This window comes from Somniosus microcephalus, chromosome 5 (genome assembly GCF_052327205.1).
Source record: "Somniosus microcephalus isolate GS21.2 chromosome 5, FLI_Smic_1.0, whole genome shotgun sequence".
In the NCBI taxonomy this organism is placed as follows: Eukaryota; Metazoa; Chordata; class Chondrichthyes; order Squaliformes; family Somniosidae; genus Somniosus; species Somniosus microcephalus.
Window position 1 is genome coordinate 25352926 of NC_140991.1, and position 14246 is coordinate 25367171.

The 14246-nt window shown below is 47.3% G+C and overlaps 1 pseudogene; it reads right to left on the minus strand.

Annotated features, from left to right (window-relative positions):
• Positions 1–4548: 4548 nt before the first annotated feature.
• Positions 4549–14246, minus strand: part of LOC147116960 (tetratricopeptide repeat protein 21B-like) — a 106850-nt pseudogene continuing 97152 nt past the window's right edge.

Genomic DNA, 14246 nt, shown 5'->3' on the forward strand with positions numbered 1-14246 from the left:
ATTGAAGGTTGGAATCAGCTTAAAATACAGGAAGCCATGATGCAAACAGGAATTAAGTGGATCTTCAATCCTCCGGCTGCATCCCACCACGGAGGTGTCTGGGAAAGACAGATACGCACCGTAAGAAAACTACTCAGTTCTGTACTGAAGCAGCAAGCGCTTGACGACGAGGGACTCCAAACCGTTCTGTGCGAGGTCGAAGCCATCATTAATGACCGACCGATAACTAAGACATCAGATGATCCCAATGACCTCGAAGCCCTGACTCCGAACCACCTGTTGTTGTTGAAAACACAGCCAGCCATGCCCCCGGGAGTCTTCAAAAAGGAAGATCTGTATGCCCGTCGGAAGTGGAGGCAAGTTCAGTATATGTCAGACCTTTTCTGGACCAGATGGACAAGAGAATACTTACCTCTGCTACAGGAGCGTCAAAAATGGTCCAAAATAAAGAGGAACTTCATTGTCGGAGACATTGTCTTAATTGTGGATGATTCAGCCCCTAGAAATTCTTGGTTGATGGGAAAAATAATTAAGACCATGCCAGACTCCAGAGGCGTCGTTCGTCGCGTTTGTTTGCAAACCAAGACCAGTACCCTGGAAAGACCGATCACAAAGCTCTGCCTGCTACAAGAAGCAGCGTGAAAGGTTCCCGAACGAAAAAAGTGGACACTTATATTGTAAATATGTTGAACTCATTAGTTTATGACTCTTAATGTTTGAGTAATTGATATGCTTCATGTGCCTAGTCAATTAGGGGCCGGAATGTAAGAGCCATAAAAGCTTAAGAAAATACTTTAAAATAGTGGTTAAATGGCATAATACAGTTAATTTACCTGACCGACTTATTGTATTAAGAAACCCCCTATTTTCTTGCTCCAGTAGTATAGTCCGAGACACCCCCTTCATTCTTGCCATAATGGAACAGTCCCTAAGCCACACATGGGTGCAGCCATTTTACAGTTTAAACTGCACGTGGTTGAAGGAGGCAGAAGCTGTGAGGTTTGGAGCAGTACAGTTTTTGACCGTGTTCGTTTATACGTGTTTGCTTTGTAATTCCGTTTGTTAAGTGTTATAGTAAACAGTTTAAAAGACAAAGCTATGTTTGGGAACGTTTTATTTCGACACGCGTCTACTCGTTGTTAAAAACCCCACAGCTCAGTGGCTGCCTGTTTGGAAACTAAGAAGCGCCACTACAACAAGTTCCTCCTGTTCCTCAACCACCTCAGTAACTGCTGTCACTGCATCAGAAACACCTTCCCCAATGCCCTCTGCGGCCGCTGACACCACGCACTGCTCATCCCGTGTGTGAGAGGTATTCTGTCCAGCTGTGGGAAGGAAACAGAAAACATTTGCAAAGGTACAGCATGATGTGGCACATCACAGATATTCAACACACACCTAACCTTCTTTAACATATAGCTGGCCAGCCCAACTCACGTTCAGGTGCAACAATGTCTGATTGAGAATCATCCGCGGGGCGATTGCTAGTAAATCCGAACAGCTGCTGGACCCATTCCTCATGTTCGGTGAAAACCCTCAGCATGGCAACACCACCGCCTGTGAGTGCAAGTTCCCTGGGGTTGTGAGCACTTTTACTCTGAAATGACAACAGAAAAAAGAGAAGCACACAGCTGCATTTCTGACAGGAACAGCAAAGGCATTGAAGACTGGGTTGGGTGTTTCTTTAAATCTCTGATTGAAGTTTTACAGCTCAAAGCACTGGAATCAAGATAAGAGAACAATAGATAACCCTGAGCTGGCCCCAAAGCCATAGGCCTAGAAATTCATTAAGGCGCTGCCAGCTTTGCGGCCAGTTACCGCCTAAAGAGGGCTTCTGCGCCAAAAATGAGTTTGCGCTGATATTCAGCGCAGCAGTATTGGCGGCGGTAGCCGTTAGCGCTGCGCCGGCACCGATGACGTCATCGGTGTGCACAGTGCCCCGGTTCCGCCCCGAAACCGGCCCGATCCCCATATTTAGTAGCGGCCGCCTCCTCCGAAGTGGCCGCAAACAGCGACCAGAAGACGGGGCCGTGCTGTAGCCTTAGTGGGGCGCTTTAAAGGGGAAGGTGCGGCCGGCCGCTTTTTCGGCGGCCGCCTGCCCGCACCTCCTTCCCCGGCCTCCTCCACCCGCCCCCCCCCGCGGCATTGCCGGCTGCTTTCCGCGAACCCGGCACTTCTCCGTGGTGCCGGGCTCATTTGCGGGCACTCTCCAGCGGCGATCTCCCCGTTGCAGGCAGCTCCCCCTTAAGAGAAGGAGGAGGCCTGCAGTACCGCAGCCTGCCGCTCCGCAGCGGCTGGCGCAGCGGCGCCAAGAGCGCTGAAATTCAGTGTCAGCGCCCCAAGCGGAGGCGGGCACACCCTGGTATAGTGCCCGGTTCCGAATTGGGGCGCAAACACTGAATATCTGACGATCGCTAATGGCTCCCCGCCCAGCGCTAACTTTTGGGCGCGAGCGAGCTGGCCGCCCCAAAGTGAATTTCTAGGCCATAAAGTTTTATTGCTACCTCAGGTGACTTGACCAAGAAGTCACTTGACTAAAGTACATGCATTGAAAGCCTTTTTAAATCTAGTTAACTTAAATTCTAAGCAATGTTACAGTACACTTTTGTAATAACTGTACAAACCTTGACAGATCGCAACAAGTCGCTGAATTTCTTGCAGCATTGTTCCGCTGTACGTGGAATGGTGGAGGTCGCGCTGACAGCCTAGGCAACTTCCGACCAAGCTATCATCTGACCTTTTTGCGGCGCCCTGGAATGCTCATTCCCAATGATGCGCAGGCGCTTCGCCTCCACCTCGTTGAGGAGATTGCTGAGGTCATCTTCAGTGAAGTTTTGAGTTCTTTTAATCACGTGAATTGTGCTCATTCCAGCCATTTCACTTTGCTAATTAAATTAAATGAATGAAAAGAATGCTTTCAAGGCTTTCAAAACTGTTTAAATAGCTTCAAATCACTTTAAAACTATTTCAGCGTCCTCAAAATCATGTAAACGTATTTAAAAGATTAAAGAAGTTACCAAAACATTCCTAAAAATACAAAGAACCTACTTACAATGCTGCTCTGTATGTACGAAGCGTCTCCAGCTGCTGAGAAAGATTGGGGGCGTGTCCTATGGTAATGCGACCTCACGGGGCGTGTCTCACTTACACTCCGCGCTCGAGGCTTCGTGCTGGCTGCACTCCTGGGCGGCGTGACGTCAGACGCTGCCCGGGAGTAATCATCAGAAAAAAGGAATTCCATGCGCCCCGAGAGCAGAACGGCCGGCGCGCCGGGTAAGTGCACATCAGGGGCTTGCACGCGCGGCAAGCCCCCGAACCTAATTTCTGGGCCAATATAAACCAGAGTGGTCTCCTGGTCTAGTTTCGATTGCCTAAGGGCGTCGGAGAGGAATTTTCCAAATTTTGTCCCCCCTAATCGACCTGGGTTTTTAATCTGTGCTTTTGCCTCTCCGTGGCTTTGGGGTGGGGTACGGAGTGTATATATTGTGATGCACAAGGCATCGCAGTTGTGTGGGACAGGCTGCTTGGACCAGAGGGTCTTTCCCTGCCCGTTATTGTTCGTATGTTTGTAAACAAGATACTTTGAAAATATACATTAGATGAACTTTAAATGCAGCTGGTTCATGGTAAGACAAAGTTCAAGTTGTAAAAAAAAAACATATTCATGTCAGGAGCTCTCATTGCTGCTAATTGATTCACAACCATATTTCTTAATTACAATAAGTACTGTTTACATAATATGGAATCACTACCAAGTCCCATCTTTGTTTTGTTTTGCATATTAGATGGCATACAGGGTGCAGTGGAAGGAAATGAATAAGGACAGATATGATACTGAAGGTAGTTGGAAGCAGAGAAAGACTTGGAGAAATTGTTACAGGGTGCCAGAAATCTCTCTCCCTAGCTCGTGATTGCTCCAGTAAAAGCTTAAAAACTTTTGTGTTAAGGGAAAGGGGCTCTGGGTAATGTCGCCATCTTCCAGAAGCAAGAGAAGATGTACGCAGGCTTTTTTGGACTCATACAGGATGGTATTTCTGCAAGTGCATCGTCTTTTGCGTTCCTGCTGTAAACGTGGACACCTGGCTTAACTACAAGCAATGTTTGTGGTACTGCACAATTTCTTCAGTAATTTCTTCACCCAGAGAGTGGTGAACCTGTGGAATTCTCTACCACAGAAGGCAGTTGAGGCCAATTCATTAAATATATTCAAGAAGGAGTTGGATATATTTCTTAAGGCTAAAGGGGTCAAGGGATATGGGGAGAAGGCAGGGGCAGGGTACTGAATTTGGATGATCAGCCATGATCTCATTGAATGGCGGAGCAGGCTCGAGGGGCCGAATGGCCTACTCCTGCTCCTATGCACCAGTCATGATCTTGTAGGACTAACAGCAGCACCGCATCTCTTTGATATTGTAAAGGACAGGCTTTAGTAAACTATCGCCAGCCAGTTCACCAATTCCTTTGGGTTGTATTAAGTTCAGCAACAACAGGCAGGATTGTGGATAGGGATGACGATCACTGATTTCACTCAAATTCAGCGACCCCAGTTCACAGCGACACTTCAAACTGATGGGTGAAAGGGACAACTAGCTCCTTAGGTATGACCTTTGAGAATCTGAGCACCAATACCATCATGGCCAACAGGTTTGCTGGATTGAATGTGTGCCGGGTTCACCCTGCTAGCTCTTGGTGTTCAGTTGTATCGAACCTTAGTCAGGCCCCATCTAGAGTACTGAATTCTGAATTGGGCGTCGCACCTCAGGAAGAATATATTGATCTTGGAGGGGCTGCAGCGCCAATTCAGCAGAATAATGATACTGGGGCTTGCAGGATTAAATTATAAGGACAGGTTGCATAAACTTGGCTTGTATTCCCTTGCGTGTAGAAGGTTGAGGGGTGATCTGATCGAGGAGTTTAAAATGTTAAAAGGATTTGGATAGTTTGATGGGGGAATTAAGAAGGAGGGGCGTAATCTTAAACTTAGAACTAGACCATTTAGGAGGGAAATCAGGAAGCGCATTTTGACACGAAGGGTAGTAGAAATCTGGAATTCTCTCCCCCAAAAGGTTGTGGATGCAGGGACAATTGCAGCTTTCAACCAAGGTTGATAGATTTTGGTTAGGTAAGGGTATCAAGGGATATGGAGTTAAGGCTCGAAGGCGTGAATGGCTTACTCCAATTGTTCCTATCTCCAAGCCTGTTATCAAATATTTCTTTCACAAAGATGTGCAAACGTTTCACAACTGTACAGATTTTTTTTTTAAAAAGAGTGTTTTTCAGATCGTTCCTTAAGGAGGACAGTACTGGGCACACTTTTATTAAATTGACCAGCAGCAGCTCACCTGATTGTACTGCAAGCAGCGTTTCAGCAATTCTATTGCAAGGTCATATTTTCCTGCTTTAACGTAAATATCAGCCAGCAGAAGCCAGCTCTTCTCAAACTCCTCAGCATCCTTCAAATTCCAGTTTAATTTTGTTATTCTTTTCAGCTGGTTCCTGGCCCGGGGAATCAGCTTCAGGACCATGCAGGCTTGAGCTACGGCCAGGAGTGGAGGTACGTGGTCCTTCTTTAAAAAAAAAAAAAAATTTTGCTTGAAGAAATGCCGCAAAGTGTTAGCAAGGATGGTTGGGTAATATTTCACGTCATTGTTGAGTTATAATCAACAGAAGAAACAAATCTTTGATCTATGTTTTGATTGTTGAGATGTGCTATTAAGAAAAAAATATAAGCCACAGAGCACACACTTGACTTTAAGTATTAGCTGCCAAGTTACTCCGATGCACCAATTGGTAAAGGCATACAAACCAGAAGGTCCCTCCCTTAGTTGCATAGACTAGGCTTGCATTCCCTTGAGTATAGAAGATTAATGGGCGATCTAATTGAGGTGTTTAAGATGTTGCAAGAAGTTGACAGGGTAGAGAGAGAGAAACTATTCCTCTGGTGTGGGGGAGTCCAAAACAAGGGGGCATAACCTTAAAATTAGAGCTCGGCCATTCAGGGGTGATGTCAGGAAGCACTTTTTCACACAAAGGGTAGTGGAAATTGTAATGTATGTACCTTTAAGGGGGGGAACTACTTTTTACAGCTCATGTATACTGTAGTACCGGCAGTGACCACACCTGTATATAACGTTGAGTAGTAATCTGTACAGATCAGTTGCAGTCTGAGCCACGTTGAGTAAACACCGTTTGTACCGTTCTCCGCAGTCTGTGTCTGATTATACACGGACGTAACATTGGCGACGAGGCAGGTTCGAACCTACCTGCAACTCTGCATCACCTCCCAGGGATTCGTTCCTGAAGATCAGTGGATTGGAGGTCAAGGCCAGAGACTCGGGTGTCGACCACGGGCAACCGCCCAGTCATCCAGCAGAGACTCAAGAATTGCGGGGGAGGCTGTCGCGAGCCAGGCTTGGCTTTCCAGTCGAGGTGGTCCAGCGAAACGGGCTGGCAACAGGTAGTGCGCAGACCCTTCCCGGACAGCGGCGGGTTAGAGCCCGACCGAGCGGCACAGCAAAGGGCCGAGCAGCGTCGACGGGGGAGAGAGAGAGAGGGCAGAGCGCACAGGGTGCAGCCGGTGTTCAGGGGCCGAGCAGCGTCGGAGAGAGGGAGAGAGAGACGCGCAGAAACCCGCGAGGCGCCGCCATTGCCACGAGAACCGGCAGCAGCGGGGGAGGAAGGAAAGCACGGGAGACGCCATTTTAAACCATACCCAAAATGCCGAAGAGTGGCAGTATCACCGCATTTGACAATGAAGTCGAAGATTGGACTACATATGTCGAACGAATAGAGGTGTACTACAAGGCAAATGAGGTGTTAGATGACAAGAAAGCATGGGTATTGTTGAATTTAATGGGTGCAAAGACGTATGGGTTATTGCGAAATCTAGTAACCCCAACGAAGCCAATGGAAAAGAGTTTTGAAGACATAGTAACGATACTAAAGGAACATTTAAACCCCACACCGCTGCTGATAGCAGAAAGATTCAAGTTTCACAAACGGAACCAGCATAAGGATGAAAGCAATGCTGAATATTTAACAGAACTGCGCAAACTATCGAAACACTGCCAGTTTGGAGCGGGACTGGCAGATACCTTAAGGGACAAGTTTGTGTGTGGGCTTCAAAGTGAAGGAACCCAGAAACGGCTTTTATCTGAAAAGGACCTTACGCTGGAAAAGGCTTTCAGCATTGCGGTATCATATGAAGCAGCAGCACGGGGCGCTGCAGAAATACAACAGAGACCGCAAGAATATGGCACAAACGAAATGTCATATGGAACAGAGAAGTGCTATCGCTGCGGCAGAAAAACACACGACCAGAATGATTGCTAGTTCAAAGACAAAGTGTGCAGACAGTGTGGAAAAGGAGGACACATAGCACGAGTCTGCAGGTCGGGAAAGAAAACCAGCAATAAGAAACCGACCAAAGGAAAGTACAAGAAGGTACATAAGATAACGGAGAATAGTTCAGACGAACAAAAGAGTGATAACGACTCCGAAAGCAGGGAACTGAGTTGTCTGAAACTACATAATGTGATCACAACAGAGGATCACCGAACCATTTGGGTCACTCTCAAGATAGCAGGAGTCCAGGTAAAGATGGAATTGGACACAGGATCAGCCCTAACAGTCATAAACCGACGGGACTACGAGCGGCTATTCTCACACATACCCTTGAAAGACACAAAAATTATTTTGAAGACGTACACGGGGCAAAAACTCTACCCCAAAGGAAAAATAAGGGTGACCGTTATATATAACGGTAAGGAAACACCAAAACTAGACCTGTATGTATTGCAAGATGGAGGACCACCATTACTGGGACGTGAATGGATCCGGAAAATACAACTGGATTGGCATTCCATACAGGCACTGACTGTGGCTGACAAAAAGGATGACGACGTCACACCTGGGCGACTGTCAAAGATCCTAACTGACGCGAAAGAAGTGTTCCAGCAAGGACTCGGAACACTAAAAGGCATGACAGCGACGATTAAAATTGAAGAAAACGCAAGTCCAAAATTTTTTAAGGCCAGACCGGTACCTTATGCGATCCGCCCAGCCGTCGAAGCAGAGCTGGAGAGTCTGGAACGTTCAGGTGTACTGTCCAAGGTAGACTGGAGCGAGTGGGCTACACCCATCATCCCTGTGATGAAAAAGTCGTTGGGCAGCACGCCTGGGGAACCAAGGAAGGTTTGCATCTGTGGGGACTTTAAGGTAACAGTGAACCCGGTCCTTCACACCGTACAATATCCACTTCCGTGGATTGAAGATATTTTCGCCTCGCTAGCTGGAGGGAAACGCTTCACTAAGATTGATCTGGCCCAGGCGTATCTGCAAATGGAGGTAGAAGAAGCATCAAAAAAATACCTCACAATCAACACCCATAAAGGTCTCTACCAATACAACCGGCTGGTATTCGGGGTAGCATCAGCTCCGGCTATTTGGCAGAGGGCAATGGAACAAGTCCTGCACGGGATCCCAGGGACCCAGTGTTATTTGGACGACATCCTGGTCACGGGCGAAAATGACAGTGATCACCTTGCCAACCTGGAGCAGGTGCTCACTAGATTGCAGGAATATGGGCTCCGAGCTAATCGTCCCAAATGCGAGTTTTTTAGAAAACAGATCTCGTATTGTGGCCACGTGATCGATAAAGAGGGGTTACATAAGTCCCCAGAGAAGATTGAGGCAGTAGTCAAGGCTCCAGCACCGGAAAATGTGTCACAACTGAGGTCGTTCCTCGGGCTGGTAAACTACTACCATAAGTTCTTGCCAAATTTGTCTACAATACTACACCCACTGAACACCCTACTGCAAACTGGGGTGCCATGGAAGTGGAGTGATGAATATAGATGAGCTTTCCAGAAGAGCAAAACACTAATCACATCGAAAGAGGTATTGGCCCATTACAACCCAGCATTACCAATTCAGTTGGCATGTGATGCGTCACCCTACGGCATTGAAGCGGTGCTGTCGCACAAATTCTCGGACGGCTCAGAGAGGCCAATAGCCTTTGCGTCACAATCACTAACCTCAGCCGAGCGTAACTACGCCCAGATTGACAGGGAGGCCCTCAGCCTAGTGTGGGGAGTGAAAAAGTTCAATCACTATCTGCACGGGCAGAAATTCACCTTGCTGACTGATCACCAGCCTCTTGTCTCCATTTTTAATCCAAAGAAGGGCGTTCCGGTGATGACTGCGCAACGACTACAAAGATGGTCACTTTTTCTAGGGGCGCACCACTATGAGATTGAATATAAGGGCACGAAACAGCATGGAAATGCTGATGGGCTATCACGCCTGCCTACTGCCTACTGCGGAGGAAGTACCAGCAGTTGATCCTGTCGAAATATTCCATTCGACTATAGTTGAATACCTACCGGTAACTAACGCTTGTATCGAAAAGGAAACCCGAAATGACCCGACACTGTCTCGGGTATATGATTTGACGGTGAAGGGATGGCCAGCACATGCCGACTCACTGTTGCCAGCATTCTTGACAACAGCTGTCAGTGTGCCGGGGGGCCTTGATGTGTGGATCCCGAGTGGTAATTCCACCCAAGTTAAGGGAGAGAGTGCTCAATGAGCTTCATGAGGGTCATCTGGGAGGGGTGAAAATGAAAAGCCTAGCCAGGGCTTATGTGTGGTGGCCAGGAATCGATAAACAAATCGAGGACCTGACCAAGAGCTGCTCAGGATGCCAGAAAGTCCAAAATGCACCACCACAGGCTCCTCTACACCCATGGGAGTGGCCCTCATCTCCATGGCAACGGGTGCATATTGATTTTGCTGGTCCATTCATGGACTCAATGTTTTTAATAGCCGTGGATGCGCACTCGAAATGGCCTGAGGTCATCAAAATGTCCTCCACCACCACGGAGAAAACTATTGCAGTCTTACGGACCATTTTTGCCAGGAATGGCTTGCCAGAACAGATTTGCTCCGACAACGGACCACAGTTTGTGTCCGAAGAGTTCCGGAGGTTCTTGAAAAAGAATGGAGTAAGGCATTACACATCCGCCCCATATCATCCAGCCACAAATGGATTGGCTGAGAGGTTCGTACAAACCTTTAAGAAGGCAATAAAGGCTATGTACAATGACAACATTCCGCTGCAGCACAAGGTGGACAATTTCCTGTTCGCCTACCGGAATGCGACACATGCAGTCACCAACCAGGCCCCAGCCATGATGTTCTTTAACCGAAGGTTAAGATCTCGCCTGGATTTGCTCAGACCAAACGTACGAAGAGATATTGAGAGTAAGCAATTCCAGCACATCCATGAGAAGCCAACAAGGAGCTTCAATGTAGGGCAACCAGTCTTGGCCCGCGACTACCAAACAGAAAAATGGCAGCCAGGAATGATATGCACACGGCAGGGCCCACTAATGTACACAGTGGACGTTGGGGAGAGCATCGTGAGACGCCATGCTGACCAGATCCTCGAGTCACAGGAACAAGTCAACCCCATGCCTCGCCCATACGTACCTGGTGATGAACCCAACGTACAGGTAGCATCTACCCCAGAAACAGTAGCATCAGAAGCTGATGAACCAACCGACGACAGGGGGCCAGAATCGCCTCCGCACCAAGAGCAAGGCACTCGGGCAAGGCGCTATCCAGAAAGGATCAAGAAGCCTCCCCAAAGACTGAATTTATAAATAGACTATTTTCAGCTAATGTTGCATGTTAAAAGTGTTAATTGTAATTAGTTTGATATTTAATTGTTAAATGAGTGTTATGGTACTGTTAATCTAAAAGGGGAGGAATTGTAATGTATGTACCTTTAAGGGGGGGACTACTTCTTACAGCTCATGTATACTGTAGTACCAGCAGTGACCACACCTGTATATAACGTTGAGTAGTAATCTGTACAGATCAGTTGCAGTCTGAGCCACGTTGAGTAAACACCGTTTGTACCGTTCTCCGCAGTCTGTGTCTGATTATACACGGACGTAACAGAAATCTGGAACTCTCTCCTCCAAAAAGCTGTTGAGGCTGGGGGATCAATTAAAAAATGTTAAAACTGAGATTGATAGATTTTTGTTAAGCAAGGGTATTAAAGGTTACGGAACCAAGGCGGGTGGATGGAATTACGATACAGATCAGCCACGGTCTAATTGAATGGTGGAACAGGCTAGAGGGGCTGAATGGCCTCCTCCTGTTTCTAGGTCCCAAGTTCGATTTCTGATCGGTGTTGAATTAGCTCATCGCAGCCTGGCTGGCACTATAATTAGCCTCAGGACCACTGAGCTATAGAAAAGAATATCAGCCAGGACGGCTGTTGCTGATTGCTATCCAGTGACTCCTGCTGAATTGTGTGTGTGTGTGTAGGGGTGTGTGTGTGTGTGTGCGTGTAGGTGTGTGTGTGTGTGTGTGTGTGTGTGTGTGTGTGTGTGTGTGTGTGTAGTTGTGTGTGTGTGTAGGTGTGTGTGTGTGTAGGTGTGTGTGTGTGTGTGTGTAGGTGTGTGTGTGTAGGTGTGTAGCTGTGTGCATGTGTGTAGGTGTGTGTATGTGTAGGTGTGTGTGTATGTGTAGGTGTGTGTGTGTGTGTGTGTGTTGGTGTGTGTGTAGGTGTGTGTGTAGGTGTGTGTAGGTGTGTGTGTGTAGGTGTGTGTGTGTGTAGGTGCGTGTGTGTGTGTGTGTAGATCTGTGTGTGTGCGTGTGTGTGTGTGTGTAGATCTGTGTGTGTGTGTGTGTGTGTAGGTGTGTGTGTGTGTGTAGGTGCGTGTGTGTGTGTGTGTGTGTGTGTGTAGATCTGTGTGTGTGTGTGTGTGTGTGTAGATCTGTGTGTGTGTGTGTGTGTGTAGATCTGTGTGTGTGTGTGTGTGTGTAGATCTGTGTGTGTGTGTGTGTGTGTGTAGGTGTGTGTGTGTATAGGTGTGTGTGTGTGTAGGTGTGTGTGTGTGTAGGTGTGTGTGTGTGTAGGTGTGTGTGTGTGTAGGTGTGTGTGTAGGTGTGTGTGTGTAGGTGTTTGTAGGTGTGTGTGTGTAGATCTGTGTGTGTGTGTGTAGGGGTGTGTGTGTGTGTGTAGGTGTGTGTGTGTGTAGGTGTATGTGTGTGTAGGTGTGTGTGTGTAGGTGTGTGTGTAGGTGTGTGTGTGTAGATCTGTGTGTGTGTGTGTGTGTGTAGATCTGTGTGTGTGTGTGTGTGTAGGTGTGTGTGTAGGTGTGTGTGTAGGTGTATGTGTGTGTAGGTGTGTGTGTGTGTAGGTGTGTGTGTAGGTGTGTGTAGGTGTGTGTGTGTGTAGGTGTGTGTGTGTGTAGGTGTGTGTAGACGTTGAGTGAAGATCATGTCCAGCAGTGATGATTCTCATGGTCTGATATCACAGTGACAATCACTGTCCAAGCTCACTCATCAAGAATGGCTGCTTGGGCATGGTACGGGAAGGTGCCCAGCACCCAGGGAACTGTACCCCAGTAACACATCAATGTGTGCAAGAGAGGAGGAGGAGGAGAGAAAAATGTCAAAAAATATCATTAGAATATGGGGAACAAAAGCCTCCAGTTGCTTGCATTGTGACTCATTAAAGCGCATGAACACTCTTAACGCAAGGTGCCGTTTAACAAATGATTGGTGGATGGTTGACTTTCAAAATAAAGTCGGCGGGGGATCCAGTAAAGCACATTTACTACTTTCTGTGGCTGGCCCCAAAGAGCTGTGAACCGAATTGACCTCCGTGGCCTTCCATGTTCTAGCTGTTGCAATGCTCACCTTAGCTGCAGCCATTTCTGTGAACACGTCAAGGGCCCTTTCTGCGTTGGAGCGATCGTTAGTGGCCATCAGGCAGCTGTTCTGCAGCAATATCCGTTGCTCCTGTTCTTGCTGTGTTTGCGGATGATACTCTTTCAGTAGTTTCTCTGCTGTCCTTACTGCAAGCTGGTCTGTCTCCCTCTTTTCAGTGGACTCTCCACTGTTCCGGTTTTTTATAAAGAGAAAGAAAAAAAAGAGAGGTGTACTTGGAACAGTTTTCAGAAATTTCAGCCTAGATATCACTGTTGGTGATATTCGGGAATGAATGTTTAGTGCGTTTGTATGACATTCCTATTTTAGCAGAAATGTTAACTCATTTGAATTAAACAGGTTAATGCCTGGGTTAAAACGGCAGAAAGACATAAGAACATAAGAAATAGGAGCAGGAATAGGCCACTTGGCCCCTCGAGCCTGCTCCGCCATTCAATAAGATCATGGCTGATCTTGGGCTCAAAGCCACTTCCCAGCCCGCTCCCCATAACCCTTCACTCCCTTATCTTGCAAAAATCTGTCTGTCTCCACCTTAAATGTATTTAATGACCCAGCCTCCACAGCTCTCTGGGGCAGAGAATTCCACAAATTTACGACCCTCAGAGAAGAAATTCCTCCTCATCTCAGTTCTAAAAGGGCGACCCTTTATTCTGAGACTGTGCCCCCGAGTTCTAGATTTCCCCATGAGGGGAAACATCCTCTCTGCATCGACCCTGTCGAGCTCCCTCAGTATCTTATATGTTTCGATAAGATCACCTCTCATTCTTCTAAATTCCAATGAGTATAGGTCCAGCCTTCTCAACCTTTCCTCATAAGACAACCCCCTCATCTCTGGAATTAACCTAGTGAATCGTCTCTGAACTGCCTCCAATGCAAGTATATCCTTCCTTAAATAAGGAGACCAAAACTGTACGTAGTACTCAAGGTGTGGTCTCACCAATACCTTGTATAGTTGTAGCAGGACTTCCCTGCTTTTATATTCCAACCCCCTTGAAATAAAGGCCAACATTCAATATGCCTTTTTGATTACTTGCTGTACCTGCATGCTAACTTTTCGTGTTTCATGCACAAGAACCCCCAGGTCCCTCTGAACTGTAGCATTTTGTAATCTCTCTCCATTTAAATAATAGTTTGCTTTTTTATTTTTCCTGCCAAAGTGGATAACCTCGCACTTTCCCACATTATACTCCGTCTGCCAAATGTTTGCCCACTCGCTTAGCCTGTCTATATCCCTTTGCAGGTTCTTTGAGTCCTCTGCACAACTTGCTTTCCCACCCATCTTTGTATCATCCGCAAACTTGGCTACATTACACTCGGTCCCTTCATCCAAGTCACTGGGCCAGTAATTCCGTTCCCAACGCGTGAATACGGACGGGGTACTCACGCGTGTGACCAAAACTGCACACAATACTCAAGGTGTGGTCTCACCAAGGCCCTGTACAACTGCAGCAAGACATCCTTGCTCCTGTACTCGAATCCTCTCACTACGAAGGCCAACA